Genomic DNA, 19,131 nt, shown 5'->3' with positions numbered 1-19,131 from the left:
TTATGTTCTTTTACAATAAATACAAATACAGTAAATGGAATCAAAGATGAATTTGGAACGGGAATCACAATCCAAGGAGAGGAAATCAAAACCCTGAGATTTGCTGATGATATTGTTATTTTATCTGAGAATGCAGAAGATCTGAACAAATTGCTGAATGGTATGGACAGAGTTTTGGGTAAGGAGAACAAGATGAAAATCAGTCCAAAAGAAAAGTAATGGAGTGCAGTCGAACGAAGTCAGGTGATGCAGGAAATATTAGATTAGGAAATGACGTCTTAAAGGAAATAGATGAATGCTGTTGTTACTTGGTTAGTAAAATAACTAATGATGGTATAAGTAAGGAGGACATAAAACGCAGACTAGCACAAGCGAAGAACCCCTTCGTTAAGAAAAGAAATTCGCTCACTTTGAACATTGATATAGGAATTGGAAAGATGTTTTTGAAGACTTTAGTCTGGAGCGTGGCATTGTATGGAAGTGAAACATGGACGATAACTAGCTCAGAAAGAGGACAGAAGATTTGGAAATGTGGTGTTACAGAAAAATCTGAGGGTGAGATGGATAGATCGAATTACGAATGAATAGATACTGAATTGAATTGGAGAGAAGGGATTTTGGCTAAATTTGACCAGAAGAAGATGATTCAAACAACAACATTAATGGAATGTCTACACAACTGTGAGATTTACAATGAATGGTATACCCAGAGCCGAGCCACGTAATGCTCTAAACATACACTGTAAATCTCCTTACGGATCCTCCTCCTTGAAATAATGTAGTGGTATCCGCTGTATTGTCTGAGCTTTTTCATTTGTTACAGAACTTTTGAGATGCCATTCATGCATAAGATATTACACTCACTATCCTGAAAGGCTACCGTCTGAATTGGTCATTCTGCAACGATCCGGTAACGTAAAGTAATTTTTTTGTGGACATGTGATGTAAGTCTAGTTTAGTTGCCCCTCAAAAATTACAAAATTAACGTTGAGCCATTTCTTACTTTTGACAACTGCTTTCAAGCTTATCCATCGACTAACATCATTCTACGCCTTTTCTACACTGAGAGCTCTCAGGTGGCAGATCCTCGATTAATTGTTTACCTAACCTGATCTTAACATGCCACTTAGTAGAGCAGCTCGTCTCTTTACTCCCAGCCCAAAGACTGCAACATTTTCGTAACACTATTACTCTTTTGTCGGAAGTCACCCAGAATAAATCCTACGGCTTTTCTTTGGATCTTTTCCAGTTCTCGAATCAAATAATACGTAATCAAATAATTATAAAGTAATCATAAAACTTTATTTACAGCCTCGTTATTATGATTACCCCATTGAAGACGAATCCTCATTTTAACACCCAGGTATTTCCAGTGATCCCCATCAGGTTCTTTCACCCCATCAGCACAGTAGTTAAAACTGAGAAGACTTTTCCTCTCGGTGAAACTTACAGCCTGAGGTCTTTTTACAGTCGCTCACTATGGAGTCACTTATTACTAGAGCCCGGATTATTATGCATTAATAGGTTAGAATGCAAACTTACTGAAGCGAGTAGCAAGTATAGTCTACCTTCACAACGATTTTGCTATAGGGTTTGCATAAACGTTAGGGGTACGGCCCATCAGAACCCCTATTATTTATGTTACTCTTGCTACACTATAGAAGAGCAGGTGGCCGACAGTTCCTACTAACCAATTTAGTTTGCAAACTAACCTGTTACTGCATAACAAACCTGGCTTTATTTATTACTCTATACCGTACAACATCATCCGCAAAGAACCATCTATTCCAGTTCATTACCCATATTATTTATACACACAAAAGAAACATAAAGATCAAATAATACTGCCTTACAGAAACCCCTCTTAAAAACTACAGGATCACATAATGTTTCACCTACTATAATGTTCGACTCATTGGCTGAATGGTCATCGTACTTGCCTTCGGTTTAGAGGGTCCCCGGTTCGATTCCCGGTGGGGTCGGGGATTTTAACCTTCATTGGTTAATTCCAGTGGCTCGGGAGCTCGGTATTTTTGCTGTCCCCAACATCCCTGCAACTCACACACCACACATAGCACTATCCTCCACCACATCAACACGCAATTACCTACAAATGGCAGGTGCCGTCCCCTTCATTGGAGGGTCTGCCCTACAAGGGCTGCACTCGACTAGAAATAGCCACACGACGTTATTATTATTATTACCTACTCTAATTATCTGAGAAGTTTTGTACTCATCACACTACCAACCGCCACAAAAATACACAGCACTGAATACAGGGTTGGCTACAGGAAAGGCCTCCGGCCGTAAAACTTGAATTAAACCACATAAGTGCAACCCCAAGGAAAGGCAGAAAAAAGAAGAATAGAAACAGTGTTCTTTTCTCTTAGGAGAAGCTACGATAACTTATAAAGCCAAGCGTCTTTCCATTTAACATTGGAATCATACGTAACTTAGTCATGTCCACTGTGCCCTCAAACAGGCTGATATACAGTGTTATCGATCTTTTCCAAAGGCATATACGAAGCATTTTAATTATATAATATTTCACAATAGTGTTTCTAACGTGCTTAATGTTAATTTTAAAAACGTTCTGTTAATATTGTACTGAACTTAATTCGCAGGCAGAAGTTTGGTGGACAAGCTACGCTCTCTGTTAGCTCCGGATACTCTGAAACCCTTGGTGTTGGTGCTGACCATAATGCTCATCGCGTTGACGACCGTCAACTCGTTCATACACGGCTTCTTGATTCAGGTCTTCGAGGAGCTCAACCTGCCACTCGGAGCCAACTGGACACTGGTTCGTAAATAAACAGCTGTTAATGACTGCTAATTCAATCCTCCACATTAAAGACTCCAACCGTCATCCGCATTGTATTAATTAAAATGTAATGATTAGTATTATACAGTAGTGTGTAATAAGTTATATGTAATATACGTAGGTCCAGTCATAAGTCATGGCAACTATTTTTCTCGCGAACAAGAGACAACACGGAAAATCTAAGATATGCATTTGGAAACGTACGGTATGTAGTTGCGTATGATGCCACTAGATGGTATGTAATATACGTAGGTCCAGTCATAAGTCATGGCAACTATTTTTCTCGCGAACAAGAGACAACACGGAAAATCTAAGATATGCATTTGGAAACGTACGGTATGTAGTTTCGTATGGTGCCACTAGATGGTGTATGTAAACAACAGTATGGGTCTAAGCATGCCCCCAAGTTCAGTGTGTGAGTGAGAGCGTCACAAAATGGAAGTCAACAAGCAGGAACAACGATCGTATATTAAAATAGCAGTTCTCTGCGGCCTTATTCGCCTGATCTGAGCCCATGTGACTATGATCTACTCCCCAAAGTCAAGAAGCCATTACGTGGACAACGGTTTGCTAACAAAGAAGACATCGTAACAGCATTTCGGAGAGAGTTGTCCCACGTTAGTGATAAACATGCAGCGAATGGTATTCAGCGCCTGCCCCACCGCTGGCAATGCATAGTGGAAACCTTGGGTGATTATTTCGAAGGTCTATAATCAGTGGAGACCTGTCCTTTGTACGTAGTCTTGTGTGTTTGCTGTCTATACCATAATAAAACCATGTTTACCAATGGCCTGTGTTCTGTCACCTTCCTACGAGAATCTCCTGAAGTCAGAATTTGTCTTCAGGCACTATGCATAAGTACATGTCCTGTATTTCCAAATGCATATCGTAGATTTTTTGTCTCCTGTTCGCGAGGACAAAAATTGTTGCCATGACTTATGACCCGTATGTTCAACTGTACGTATATTATAATACATGGTTTGGCAGAATAGCAGGCTTTATAGCCTGAGTTATGCCATGTAAATACAGGAATAATAATAATAATAATAATAATAATAATAATAATAATAATAATAATAATAATAATAATAATAATAATAATTGTCATAGTGAATTTTTAGACTATTTTACTGATATTTCCTCATTGTTCACGTTCTTTCCTTGATTTCTCGTTTTTTATTTTCTATTTAACGACGACACACACCCAGTCCCCGAGCCCGTGGAAGTAACCAATTAAGATTAAAATCCCTGACCCGGCCGGGAATCGAACCCGGGGCTCCTGAACCAAAGGCCAGCACACTAACCATTTAGCCATGGAGCCGGACTAAAATATCCAAAATATCCGTCCTACATAGGACCCGACCCTCCAACTAAGGACCAGCGGTTTCCCTCAGTAACTTTTAGCACACTTGGCTGTCACGAGTTGTCATATTCGAGCTGGAAATGCGTTTCTAATACTGTCGATTTATATCGATTATTATATTCTGAGGTATGATATGAGGGCTATTATAACACAAAATTAAAAAGTGGTTGAATGGGTGACTCAATTTCTAGAAAATGGAACTCAGAAAATTAGAGTAGGTGAAGCGTTATGCGATCCTGTAATGATTAAGAGCGTGGTCCTACAAATCAGTGTTGTTAGACCTTTACGAAAACCTACAACCTGTTTTCCAGGCAATGACCGGGTCAGGGATGGAATGAATGAATCCCCCATCTAACGGCGAGAATAGGAATTGTGCCGGCTGCCGAAGCCTGTCGCACCCCTGTGGGGCAATGATTAATGACTGACAGATGAAATGAACCGGAGTACCCGGAGGAAAACCTGTCTCGCCTTCGCTTTGTCCAGCACAAATCTCACATGCAGTGACCTGGATTTGAAGCACGGAACCCAGCGGTGAGAAGACGGCGCGCTGCCGTATGAGCCACTGAGGCTTTTGTTACACCGTCATGTTTAATTATAAATGATATGAGAAAAGGAGTGGAATCACAGATAAGTATGATGATGTTATACTGTATGGAGTAGTAAATACCGAGCTTATGTGCGGCCAGTATCCAGTATTCGGGAGATATTAGGTTCGAACCCCACTGTCGGCAACCCTAAAGATGGTTTTCCGTGGTTTCCCATTTTCACACCAGGCAAATGCTGGGGCTGTACCTTAATTAAGGCCACGGCCGCTTCCTTCCCAGTCCTAGCCCTTTCCTGCCCCATCGTCGTCATAAGACCTATCTGTGTCGGTGCGATGTAAAGCAACTAGCAAGAAAAGGAGTAGTAAATAAGTTAAACGACTACAAAAAGACTACAGAAAGACCTCAACAATGTTGTGAGATGGACAGCAAACAATGGTATGATGGTGACCGCGACAAGTTTCACCACCAGGAAAAGTCCTCTCACTTTCCATTACTGTGTTGATGGGGTTATAGCACCTCATTGTAAGTACCTAGGTGTTAATACAAGGACTTCATTAGGGTAATGACATTAACGAGGTTTGCATATGGTTATGAGGGTATTTAAGGCTTGTAGTAAGGCTGTAAAGGAGAGAGCGTATATATCACCGGTCGAGTATGGTTCCAGTGTATGGGTCCCATTCTAGGATTACTTGCATTAGAACTGGAAGAGATCCCAAGGAAGCAGAACGATTTGCTCTGGGTGATTTCCGACCAAAAAGAGCTAGTACTAAAGTTATGCAACATTTTTTTTATGCTGGGAAGATTTGGAAGTGAGGAGACGAGCTGCTCGACTAACTGATATGTTCCGTGCTTTCAGTGGAGAGATGGCGTGGAATTATGTAATTTGAGTTTCTGAAGATAGGAAATGTAATATGAAGATAAAGATGGAAATGAAGAGAATAAACTGGGGCAAACATTCATTTATAGGAAGAGGAATTAAGGACTGCAATAATGTATCAAGAGAAATGTTTCATAAGTATCCAAGTTCTTTGAAATAAAGTAAGAAAAGCCTAGATGAACAATTGATAGGAATTAATAGGAATCTGCCATCTGGGCGACAGCCCTATATGCAGATCATTGATTGATTGATTGATTGATTGATTGATTGATTGATTGATTGATTGATTGATTGATTGATTGATTGATTGATTGATTGATTGATTGATTGATTGATTGATTGATTGATTGATTGATTGATTGATTGATTGATTGACGAGAGTTAAGCTGATCAAGTTTTAAGTAGATGTCCGGATATTATTTTACTTTTCCAATGTCCTCAGGTGCTGGATTCCCTGGCATCTCTCCTGTCGAGCCTGGCGACCTCGTGTCTGATCCCTCACTTGGGCAGGCGACCCATGGTCCTCTTCTCCATCATCTTCAAGATGCTCACACAGTTGTTGCTGGGTTGCTACGTAAGATGGCACTGGGGTACTCCTGTCCTCGGCCAAGTGCTTGTACTCCTGTCCACAGTATCTGGCTACCTCGGACTTTTCCAGATACCTTGGTTACTCATCAGCGAGGTTTTTCCTTTCAGGTAGGGTAACATTTCCACTAACCAATAGCACTTGGCCCACCAGCCCAAGTATAGATCAAGGCCAATTTCTCATAGATTCAGTGAATCAAATTGGCCATGGACCAGGCTTTATTTTTTTGTGTCAGTTGTGGTGTTACAGTGCTAATGTCCATTGTTCATTCACATATGAACTGCAGGGTAGAAAGTGATATAATTTATATACCTACAGAATTCCAGTACTGAATTTTATTAACGTGAACTTCGTCTAATTGATACCCTGTATAATACTGTTTAATATATTCTTCACCTGTTCATTATTGGGTGTTCATGTTCAACTTCTTTATCTTATTATTATTATTGTTATTATTATTATTATTATTATTATTATTATTATTAATATTATTATTATTATTATTATTATTATTATTATTATTATTATTATTATTATTATTATTATTATTATTATTATTATTATTATTGCTATCTTGTTTATCGCAGGACGCGTGGTATTGCGAGCGGTATTTCGGGAGCCTTCGGCCATGTGGTGGTGTTCGCACTGGTTAAGTTGTACGTTCCTCTGAAAGAAGCAGTTGGCTTGGAGGGTGTTTACTGGATATGTGCCTTCACTGGACCCTTCGGGTTCGCCTTCTTGTATTGGTATCTTCCGGAAACAGAGGGCAAGAGTCTCGGAGACATCGAGAAGCTGTTCGAGCCAGAGACGCAGTCAGAACTCGCTCCTGTAGAGCATGTGTTGTTGGCGACTCCAAAAGCGTTATCATTGCCAACAAGTGTAAGCAGACTTCCACAAAAACTCCCGTGGAGGTGTTTCCGGATCAGAAAACCATAGTAATTTATCCAAACCTAAACGTTAGAGACCGCAGATAAATCATCCTGAACCGGAATTGGTAGGGTAACATTTTTACTAACTAATAGCACTTGGCCCACCAATCCAAGTACAGATCAAGGCCAATTACTCATACGACTCAGAGATTCAACTTGGCCAGTGGCCATGTTATTTTGAGCCAGTTGTGATGTTACAATGCTAATGTTCACATCTGAACTGCGGGGTAGAAAGTGATATAATTTATATACGTACTATACCATGTCAATCTGTTGTTTGTTATTTTGTTAATACCTGTAATATAATCAAATTTAAAAGATTCATGTCCAGTGTATCAATCGACCATCAATGATCTGCATTCAGGTGTCAGATTCCCTATCAGTTGTTTACCCAACATGTTCTTGAATATTTTCAGCGAACTTGGAAATTTATCGAACATTTCCCTTGATAATTTACTCCAATCCCTTACACCTTGTGCTATAAATTAATATTTGCCCAATCCGTCCTCTTGAATTCCAACTTTATCTTCCTCTTTCCTACTTTTTAAAGCTTCACTCAAGCTTATTCTTATACTCACGTCATTCCACGCCAAGTCACAACTGACACTACGAAACATACCGTATAGTCAAGCATCTCATCACCTTACTCCCAAGTCATCCCACCCCAATGGCTGCAACATTTTAGTAACACTACTCCTTTATCGGAAAACTCCAAGAACAAATCGTGCTGCTTTCGTTTGAATTTTTTCTAGTTCCAGTATCAAGTAGTCCTGGTGAGGGTCCCATACACTGGAGCTATACTCCAACTGCGGTCTTACCAGAGATCAATACACCCTCTCCGTTACATCCTTACAATAACCCGTAAATACTCTCATAACCATGTGAAGAGATCTGTAAACTTTCTTAACTACCTCGTTAATTTGATCACCCCAATGAAGATCATTCCTTATATTAACACCTAGGTACTTATATTGTTCCCTATGAGATACCATCACCCCATCAACACAATAACTAAAACTGAGAGGACTTTTTCTCTTCGTGAAACTTACAACTTGACTTTTCATCCCATTTACAATCATAGCATTGCCTACTGTCCATCTCACTACAGTCCCCCTGCAGTCACTCACAATCTTACAAATCATTTACTACTCTATACAGTATAACATCATCTGCAAATATCCTTATCTGTGATTCAAGATCTTTACTCGTATAATATATATATATATATATATCAAATAACATGTGTTCTGACTGACTGACTGACTGACTGATTGACTGACTGACTGACTGACTGACTGACTGACTGACTGACTGACTGACTGACTGACTGACTGACTGACTGACTGACTGACTGACTGACTGACTGACTGACTGACTGACTGACTGACTGACTGACTGACTGACTGACACATCTTCGCCGTGCCAAAACTACTCGATATAAAGAAATGAAATTTTGATGATACATTTATATTACAATGTAGGTGCTCACTAGGGGAAGATTTTTGGATATTCCGTCATTTAGGGGTGAAAAGGGGGGTGAAGTTTCGTAATCAGTCTATATATATCTCAAAAACAACTGTTTAAAATTGTATTTGGAATCTCCTTTAAAAATAAATAAATAAACATGTTTTTTGTTTTCGCAAGATCTTCTTAATAGGGGGTGAAAAAGGTGAAAAAGGGGTTGAGTACCTTTTATCAGGATACTTATATCTCAACAAATGAAGATGTTGCAGTCATGAAAATAAACTTTAAATACTCATTTAGACAATTCACCCTCCTTTTCATCCCTTTAGCAACGGAATATCAAAACATCCCCCCTTAGTGAGAACTTACACCCTAATATGTTTTTATCCCCAAAATTTCATATCTTTATGTCCAACAGTTTTGGTTCGGTGATGATGAATCAGTCAGTCAGTACATGTTATATATACTAGCAAGATACCCGTGCTTCACTACGACTTTAAAATGGAAGTTATTATTCAACGTTTTACAATTTGGAGAATCCACTGTCAGATGAGCCTGTAAAATACGTCCTCAGTTCGTACGTCAAACGGTTTTGGGGAATGACTATTTATTTTATAGTCTGTAATATCTTCACTTGAAACCCGTACGGAAGAATTTGAATGTTTTAAACGACATCTTATTTAACATCAAGGATGTAAAAGCAACCAACCTGCGAAACTTTGATTTTGTACGTCGACCAGTAATGGAGGAATGAATACGTTCTTTAGGGGTGAATGTTTTGACATATTTATTAACATCCAGGATATAGAAGACCGTCCTTCTTAAGAACGTTATATTCGTGCCTGAAACTGTTTCGGAAGAATGGATATTGTGCCTCTGAGAGTCAACCACCATCTAAACCCCTTAGGGGAGAAATATTTTGAAGTATACGGTATTTTACACCTAGGGCGTAAAATAATACAAATTACAACTTTGTACGCCAAACTGTTTCGGAGAGATGAATAATTCAGTTTACGGAAACTCATGTAACACTTCAAGCGGTGGAACATTTAAAAATATTTCCTATTTCACACCTAGGATTTAAAGTATATACCACTATTTGGAATTTTGTCTTCGTACGTTAAACCGTTTCGGAGAAAGGAATGAATATATTTGTTTTCGGATCTTAGCCACCATTTAGGAGTTAAATAATCTGTTTCAAACCTTGTGTTATTCAACACCTAGAATATCATTTGACACTTTAACTTCGTAATTCAAGCGGTTTCATATAAACGTACATTTTTGTCATCATTCCTCATCCCCCAATCAAAAAACTCCGTAGGGGTGTATTGTTTTAAGTACACTTCTTATTTTTATCCTCATAAAAAAGAATTCAATTCCTTTTACACCCTCCTTAAGTTTATTCCCTCCCCTACCAACAAAAAAAATTCCGCTTCTTTATTTTTAAAGGAGATTCCAAATACTAGTTTTCACGTCCCTAATATCCTTCGGTTTTAGATATAAGTATCCTGATACAAAAAATTCAACTCATTTTTCAATTCATTTATCCACCTTGATTGTATTTTCTAAAAACTAAAGAATAACTGTTTCTTTATTTTTAAAGAATGTTCCAAATACAAATGTTCATGTCTGTAACATCTTCAGTTTTTGAGATAGAATCATCGAAAAAATATTTCAACCCCTTTTCAGTACGTGTTTAGTTTTAAAGGAGATTCCTTATACCAATTTCACATTTGTAATATATTCCCATTTTGCGATACCAGTATCCTTCCTTTGTACCTCTCCCCCCCCCCCCCACTCGAGTGATTTTTCCGAAAACAAAAAAGTATGTGTTACTTTATTTAAAATAATATTAAGCATACTACCAATTTTCACGTCTGTAACGTATTATATTTTGAGATTCACCCTGTTTTTCGGGCCTGTTCACCCCGCTTAAGTAGGTTTTCAAAAACAAAAGAATACATGTTTCTTTATTTTTTTTTAAAAATATTCCAAATACCACTTTTCATGACTAACATCTTCAGTTTTTGAGATGTAAGTATCCTCAAAAAGGTATTCACCCATTTCTCACCATTTTTCACCTCCTTAAAAGATTTTCCTAAAACAAAAAATCCGTGTTTCCTTATTTTTAAAGAAGATTCCAAAATACCAATTTTCACATCTGTAACATCTTCAGTATTTGATGTATATGTATCCCTATAAAAATAATTCAACTCTTTCTTCATTTTTCTTTACCCACCCCACCCCACCCCACACCCAATTTTTACGTCTTTAAGCTGATCAGTTTTTGAGATTTAGATACACTCATTTTAAAAATTCACCCCCCCCCCCTTCGCGGCGAAATATCCAAAAATTCCTCCTCAGTGAGCACCTACATTGTAATATGAATGTATCCCCAAAATTTCATTTCTTTATATCCAGTAGTTTTTGCTCGGCGATGATGAATCAGTCAGTCAGTCAGTCAGTCAGTCAGGACAAGTTAGGCGGCTCGCGAGCACCGTACTTTCTACTTATAAATGTCCCGCATGCAATACTGATGAGTGGGATAAGTGGGATATCTACTAACTGTTTTTCACAGGGGCACTATTGCCAGCAACCAGGTTACGTCAGAATATGAAGAGATAACAACCGGACCGCGCTCGCAGCATAGTCCTCAGCGCCATCCGTCTGTTACGCCCCCTTGCATTAGTAAACCTGGTTTTCGACCGCATAATACTCGGCAGAATTACATTTGCTGTCTGCATATCGGCAATGGCGAGCTTATTCAGTCATGACGAATACACAAACATCATTTCAATGTGATGCAAAATTTAGTCGGAATGAAGCTGAAACTCGCATATGGTATGCGCAGGAGTTTCCAAACAGACGTCTGCCGTATTTTGCCTAACAAGCTGCAATTAAGAGCTAATGGATCGTTCAAGGTACATATGAGCAGGAACAGGAACAGGAACAGTTCCGACATTGTACAGAATGAACTGCAATACTTTGAACGCAATCCTTCACATAATAACTTTATCTTCACCTTACTGTGATTATAAAATAATAATAATAATAATAATAATAATAATAATAATAATAATAATAATAATAATAATAATAATGATATGCAAACCATCAGTTACAACGCTCACATGTTTACTGTTACTTAGGACAAACATGATCTGCGGATGAGCTAGCAATATCCCGAACGCGAATACAAAAGATCCTGAAGGAGAGAAAACGGCACCCATATAAGGCGTACGTACATCAGCAACTCTATGGCGATGATTTTGACCGCGGCATTACAGCAAGATCTACATTTTTTAAATCAGGAATATCCTGTGGAGCGAAAAATGTTACTTTTCGAATGATTCAATCATCGACACTCACAATCTCCATTATTGGCCTCCGGCAAACACCCACTGGGTTTGAGCACAGCATATGCAACACCAGTGGAGGATTAAGATTAATGTGTGGTGCAGTATTCTGGGCCTGTTTCATAGCCCACAGGGTCACCGGTAGGCGTTACATCAATTTTTTAGAGACAGATTCGCCTCTGCAAAACATTCTAGAATATATTCCACTGCAGCTAATACTGCAACAATGGTTCCAGCATGATGGTGCACCTGCTCACTACTTTTGAGCCCGACCAGGCGAACTGGCCGTGCGGTTAGGGGCACTATGCTGTGAGATTGCATGCGGAGGATAGTGGGTTCGAGCCCTACTGTCGGCAGCCCTGAAGATGCTTTTCCGTGGTTTTCCATTTTCACACCAGGCAAATGCTGGGCCTGTACCTAAATTAAGGCCACGGCCGTTTCCTTCCCACTCCTAGCTCTTTCCTATCCCATCGTCGCGATAAAACCTATCTGTGTCGGTGCGACGTAAAGCAAATTGTAAAAACTTTCGAGCCGTTAGGGAACATCATGATACAAGATATCCTCAACGGTGTATATGTCGTGGTGGACCCTGATAGTAGCTACCACGATCGCCTGATCTCAACCCCCCTCCACTCCCGGGACTTTTTTCCGTGCAGATATCAAATCGAAGGTGTACGAAACTGAGCCAGAAAATGATGAAAAATAATTAAAACAACCAATTCGTGAATCCTTCGTTGCAGTGACTCCTGAAATATTGTGACATATCCATGGAGACACTGAGAGATGTGTTCAGCATTGCCTGCGCCACCAGGGACATGAACATATATATTACGAATAGTTGTAGAAGGAAACGTTCTGGTAGATCTAAGAGTAAGACTTAAATTTTCTGAGCTTCCAAGCTATAATACGGGCAATATGTACCGGTATTAGATTTTTTTTCATACAAACAACTCTTTTATAGAGAGGAAAATCTGCAGTGTATTGGTAATAAATTATTACAGTTTGTTTTCCGCATCTTTGGTGTATTTACAAATGCACCCTCTTACAGAACGTGTACAGTAAAATGACTGCTATTTGTTTTACAACATCCGAAATACACCACGTTGTCGTGCTCCTTCGAAAACAGGTGATCAGGCATCCCATGCATCACTACTGCACGCGGGACAATTGTAATTAGAAAGTACGGCGCTCGCGGGCCGCCTAGTATATAACTTTAATGCAGCAAATCTTCCTGAAAACAACAAGAAGTTCAGTATGTGTAGGTTGACTTTTGTTATACCTCTTCGGCACAAACAGTATGCATTATGAATATATTCACCAGTAAATGATTCACTATTTCCTCATCAAATTGTTTCCTATTGCTTGTTTACTTTAAAGAATATTGATTTGTTTAAATCCACGCTCAGCTAAACTATTCGTAGAGTCAAGTGAAGATATTTGAAATTTCTAGTTTTCGTAACACAGCTACAGTATTATCTGAATTTTAACAACAGGTTATTGTTAAGAAAGTGTGTGGTACAATCAGATCATATTTGGCACTCTTAAGTGTTAAAGAGACAAATGTATCTACTATTTGACTTCTACGTTCTTCGTCCGGGTTGGACCATGTCGATGTTAGATTTACCGGGTGTACGGGGACTAACCGTCCCACATTATAAGGTATTTTGCAAATGTCCCGCACGTGACGTCATTTGTCCCACAATTGTCTCGTTTTCTATCTGAATGAATTTTCGTGTTATTGTCATCGGCACAAATTTTCACAATTCATAACTTTCCTGCCATCTAGCTTCAACTAAACATAGCGTAACCGTTGCCAACGTGCAAAGAATCAGGTTATAGAACCTTTGGTGAAGCGTTCCGGATGTATCTTCCGACTTTTGAGTCACCGTTAGTCCATGGCATGACGTGTATAAGCCATTCTGTAGTACGAAGACCATCAACATAGACGTGTTATATTAACTCGTGTTTTTCTTTTCTTGTGAGTTTTGAAATGTATTCGGCGTCGGAGAGTGATGATTTTATTTCTTCTCATTCTTCTTCACAAAAAGGAAATCCATCATTTAAACCCGAGAAATCGAAAGGGAAAATTAAACGCGTATGTGCATGTGATACAAAGTAGGAAACCAACACGCCATGCATATCTCTCGATCGAAGTAACGTCCACAAGGCATTTTGTAAATTTTGCAAGAAGACGTTCAGTGTTTCTCATGGGTGAAGGGTCTTCAACCCAAAGTCTGGATTTTTTTTTTGTAAAGATGAGTGAAATATATTTTCCTATATTATTACTTTTTGATTCAAAAAGAGGGAAACTGGCAACACAATGCATTTGAAAATGTTAACAGTTTTGTCGTTTTAAAATTACAGCTAAAACTGTAGCTGTCCCGCAAAATTGTGGAATGTCCACCTTTTTTTACTGCCTTGTTCCTCCTTCCTTTCTTCAACAGTTGGTCACCCTAACCGGGTGCCTCAGATACATACTCCGCAGCAGAACGGGTGGACTACATGGTCAGCTATAGGAGCATTCAGTTTGATCCACGGAAGGGCTACAAGCAGCAACGTTAAGTCGGAGATGTTACCAAATCTTGCAGGGGTTGCAGACTAAACGGAAACTCAAATTTCTGAAACACAGCAAGAGGGATCTGTGGTGCAAACAGCTTAAGCGCGTAGACATTCATTCTAGACATGCATAGAAATGAAACGGCCACGTTACGAATAACGAAATTGTCGATATACTGCTTATAATGGAGACAGTCGTCGTAGCAAATAACAAACAACTGCACTTTCTGTACAGTAATATCCAGAAAGATGTCATCGAGATGACAGTGATGACTGACGACATTCTGATAAGGATATTTGGGTGATCAAATGTATGCAAAATTGCCTGCAAACAATGTTAACGGGATTTCAAGAATGAGTAGAAAATAATTTTGTGAGGAGCAGTGAGTGGGGGGTATTTTGAACATTTTCCTACCTCTTTCCTTTACGTTAAAATGCACCTGACATATAGGGGAACCCAGCTTACTGCGGAGTATCTGAAGGACCCGGTAAATTATGTACAGATTCTGATCTTTCAAATACATTACAACATTCTTTATCAAAGTGATTGACTTAACGCTCCTGGTTCTGAGACCAGACTTCCCAGCCTTTTCTTAGCACAATTTTAGCAGCCTAGAAAAACTTGTTACCTCGGATCGAGTAGAGGTACTTCGGTCATCTGGATAAAGAACACTGTAGCGTAATCGAAACGTTTGAAATCTGTATAATAGAATACACATAGAACAAGAACATGGTACATGAACGAAGAACATAAGAGAAAAAATATGTTTAGTCGGTACAATTACCCTAGTAATGGTTTAATTCGGTTTGCAACTACGACTAGCCGTTATCTGTGCGCTCGAGTCGAGTGCACGGACACCTGTAGATAGAGACACAATGTTATTGGTGAGTTGTATTGGAATATTACAACGTCTCTACCCCGACCTTATCTAGTACTACCAATTCCTTTGTGTTGGTTGGCAGCTTACACACCCTTGCGCAACGTCTAATGAGGTCAAGACAGCTAAACGATCATATTACAAGGCAGTTTATTTCATCCATTCAGATTCACTTTTCATTACTCCTCCCCTTTCGTTTCTAACCTATAGCTGACGAATGTTCATAGATTAGTGTTTGTGGATCGGAAATTGCTTCAAATAAGAGACTGGCTCATCATGGACTGGTGTGGCCGATAATTGTTAAAGGACGATCTGATAACAAGAGAAAACACTTTTGCGAACTATCCGTGTTGTGGACTGTACAAGTCGCAAAGAGTTCTAAGAAATAAGTTCAAATACTAATGCATATTACCAATGTACAGAATTATATTAATAAATAAGTGAACTCGGTCCATCGCGTTATTCAAATTAAAAGACCAAAACCCATTCAGTAAGCTATGAATGTATAGTACATTATTTCTTTCCTTTCCTATACATTTATTTAATATTTTCATTACGTTAATTGTCAGTCTGGTTTCTTGGCTGAATGGTTACTGGTCTCCGGTTCGATTCTCGGCCGGGCGGGTGATTTTAGCCACGCTTGGTTCATTCCTGTAGCTTGGGAACTGGGGGCTTGTGATCGTTTTAGTACTGATCTCCATTTACACACAGCACATCGTTCCACCAAGGGTTAGCGTCAGAAAGGGCACCCAGACGTAAAACTGCGCTAATTTACCCATCATCAACAACAATAACATTATTATTATTATTATTATTATTATTATTATTATTATTATTATTATTATTATTATTATTATTATTATTATTATTACGGAGTTTTCCGTGGTAGTTAGAGGTAAAAGAAGGTGCGGGGGGGGGTGAACAGGTCTCAGGCTACGAAATTAAAGTGAATTTAAAATTTAACAAGGTTATATTTTCTTAGCAAAAAACAAGAAATAACAATAATGGCAGGTACAGAGTAGCAAAACCACTAATCGAGAATGTACAATTACAGGATTTGGGCTCCGAGAGCCAGACACACAATTCTGAGCAATTAGCCCAACTTTACGATATACAGAATTCAACAAAGGGGCAGAAGACCCCAATCAAGCCCAGGAGCACTTGCTCCAAATTACACAGTAAAGCCTCCTCGAGGCATACAACACTCAATTTTCGAAAAAGAGCCACTCGCTCTCAATTTTAAGCCTATCAAAGGCCACACCAAACTCCACCTTCAAGTTGTCCTCTAAGGACATATACACAGGGGTAACATACCCAACCTACTGAGGTCTATTAAGTGAGAAAATGGTTAATTACCTGACCTCTAAAATAACAATTGAGAGGAGGCGATCTGCACTCCTAATACATTTGTTTAAAACCTACTTGGCACTAGGCCGTTAATGCAAGGGCTAATCCCATACTAAAGAGGTGACTTTTAGAAGGAAACAATTTACGTTACATTAGAAGGGAAGAAACGGTTGTGAAAATAAGTTCACCTCAATGCAATATGAGTGGGAGATCGAGAGGGTTAAGCACTCTCTATCCCAATATGTAGTTCTGAAAGAGAATAGAGGCTAAGAGTCTTTACATTTTAGGGAAGGTTACATGGTAGAAACGCTTCGGACCCGCCCCGAGAGTTAAACTGCTGAGCTAGCAAGAAAAGAAGTTATTAAAAGGCCATTACCTTGGTGTTGAACTGCACCCCGAAGAAAGAGGCGCTTCCCGCCCCCTGCTATGTACTTTACACACTGAAAGATGGTACTGAAGTGGCACCGAGACCCGAAAATCAGCAGTTTATATACTCTCGCGGAAAGTTCGAGGCGTTTTTGGAATGAGAACACCCTCCCACAAGGATTTTATTGGTTCACCAATAAACCCCCTACACAATACGAAGAAGAAACATATTATTGGTGGAAAATTAATTCGAGAAATTCGGGATTGGCTAAATTCAAAACAAGGGGAAAGAAAGGGGTAATATTGCCAACTTAAACAATGACTGAAAGAAATTTAGCAAAGAACAAACTTTTGAAATTAAATTTTCTCAAAAAAAACAGTTCTTTCACTTCGCACTAGGGTGCACCGTTGTAGTTCTTCAGTAGTGTCCTCTAGAAGAGAATGTTCACACTTCTTACTACAAGCAAAACAGAAATACATCGAAAACAACACAGTTCAGAAACTTCAAAATTTCCAAGTAGTGGCATCTTCAGGGTAACTTGAAAATTAACACATAAGACAAAGTTCAGACTTCTCCCAGTAGGGGAGTTTCAACTGGCGCAAAGTTTAAATAAGCGGCGTGGAGGTGTACCGCCCGGTACAATTATTATTATTATTATTATTATTATTATTATTATTATTATTATTATTATTATTATTATTATTATTATTGCTACTCTATCAACTAAGAAATTGTATCATTTATTTTCGTTTGAATGTGGTTGTTACTGGCCTTAAATAATGTGCTCTAAATTTATTTCTTCGCTTTTATAAATAACTAGCTATCATACCTATCTCTCCGACGGGTTGTCCATGTGGTGGTTCAGATAACTGGAGAAAAACAATCTGATTCACGGATGTTAAATCCCATTTACTACATAGCACAGAGCGAATATTATGATGACCAATATGTCAAGTTGTTATCAGAATAAGAACGATCGATAGGAGTGCCAAGACTTTTCAGCTCCTCCCCACCAATATTCAGACAGAAGATGTTCCACTGGGCGAGGTAACTTCCTCATCATGCATCACGCTCATGGCTCGCTTTGCGATACACAATACTTTGAAGTATAGGGATCGGTAACCTTTCTACTACGATAAAAATGTATGCGGCGTGGAAGGTCAGAATTTATTATTTATTCATTATTTGTTTCAAAAGCTAACATTAACAGTGGTAGGACAGAGAAAGTAAATAGAAAATCATAAATATTTCTCTCATTTCATATTTCATATTATACAACTTCGTTATGTAGCATTTATCGGTAGGACCAATACAGACAGAGATATTTGAGAAAAATGTTAGGCCTTCCACTAAACTATTTTTCACCCAACGTGAATAGGATATTTGTAGGACATACTGGACTATCTTCTTCCTTGACCTTAAATTTACATAAAATTATATTCACCCGTTTCCTGGTGATGTGCGTACATACATGCATACATAAATGTAACAATTGCATTTCCTTCTTATTCTGGACATGACCGACACACCAGTTTTTAAAAATTTCTAACCAAAGTACAGTTAAAACTTACTGCATTCTCGTAGATGATCATATTTAAAGCAACGTGTGCTCTTGAGAAATTCCTTACCATAATTACAAAACTACAAAACGTGGGAGTACTGGTAACAAGTTAGAACAACCCCAACTCAAACATTGACATATCCGCACATCTTTTCCTCGTGAGTGACTCTGTCTTGACGACGTGGCTGATCTGTTTGTGTGCATGTATGTCACTGGTCTGAAACTGATAATGATGCTTGTTTAAGGGGCCAAACATCTAGGTCATCGGTCCCTGGTGTGAAACTAACAGTCTAGTGTTAAATAATATGCATTTGTCAGGTTCAAGTTTTCAATGTAGTGCACGGCAAGGTAAAGTAAGGAATGTTTTCCCAGGAGTCAATAGCACTACACACACGTGGGTAGGCTGTCTTCATGTTGAGTCTAAAGTTATTTGAGACAGAGAGTAGTGTCTTCATCGAGCGCGGATTGTTACCGCACCTGT

This window comes from Anabrus simplex, chromosome 6 (genome assembly GCF_040414725.1).
Source record: "Anabrus simplex isolate iqAnaSimp1 chromosome 6, ASM4041472v1, whole genome shotgun sequence".
NCBI lineage: Eukaryota > Metazoa > Arthropoda > Insecta > Orthoptera > Tettigoniidae > Anabrus > Anabrus simplex.
This window is presented reverse-complemented; position numbering follows the sequence as displayed.